Genomic DNA, 949 nt, shown 5'->3' with positions numbered 1-949 from the left:
CTCCAAGCAAAGATTGTTTGCTTACACGTTACTCCTGCAGTTTCCGAAACTATAAGTTTGGAAAGAATGCCTTTCCCAACTTCGCCACTCCTGGCAACCTCTTCATTTATTAAACAGAATGTTCTCATATTCACCCCACTAATCTTAAGGTTTGGAAAATAGAGGTATTTTCTACTGGTGGAGGCGAGGGTGAGCCAGAAATCCCTGTCATGAACTTCTTAATGAATCTAATGGAAATTATTAGCTGTGTTTTAAAGAAAACCACCCCACAAATACACTAGATGTGAGAATACCAGGCCATTAATTTTTAAAATGGCTTTATCGATATGTAATTCACATATGATAAAATTCACTCACTCAGTGGGTTTGAGTATATCCTCAGTTGTGGAACCATTATTGTAATCTAATTTTATATCTTAAATTTATTTATTCATTAATATTATTAACTCAAGCGTATACCTTTCTTCATATTTATAGTTTGACATTTTGAATAATAATCTTTATGTGGAATTGATTTTAAAACACACTATTTTGCAAATCAATGAATTTACATATTTTTAATTAAATGAAACATATAACTTGTTATAAAAATTCAAACAATTCTTTGTTCTATAGATTAAATATATGACTATATATTAACAATCTGGAATCCCAGAGTGCTGCTAACCAAGTGAATTAGTTGGCAATTACCCAGAGGTGCTTTGAAAAGGCCCGGAGAATGAACAATGTGTAGGAGAAAACAACTGGACCGACAGTTCCAGGGGACACGGGAGAGGGGAGGTGGGGCAAAGGCAGAGGTGTTAACAAACCCAGGGGAAAGGGAACAACAAGTGATCCAAATTGGTGGTGAGGTGGGTGTGGGATACCTGGGACATGATCAAGGGTAATGTAACAAAAAGGAATTGCTAAAACCCTGGTGGGGACTGAGCATGATAGTGGAACAGGAGGA

Source organism: Echinops telfairi, unplaced genomic scaffold, assembly GCF_000313985.2.
Source record: "Echinops telfairi isolate 266 unplaced genomic scaffold, ASM31398v2 ScPeMD7_29;HRSCAF=101, whole genome shotgun sequence".
NCBI classification, from domain to species: Eukaryota; Metazoa; Chordata; class Mammalia; order Afrosoricida; family Tenrecidae; genus Echinops; species Echinops telfairi.
This window is presented reverse-complemented; position numbering follows the sequence as displayed.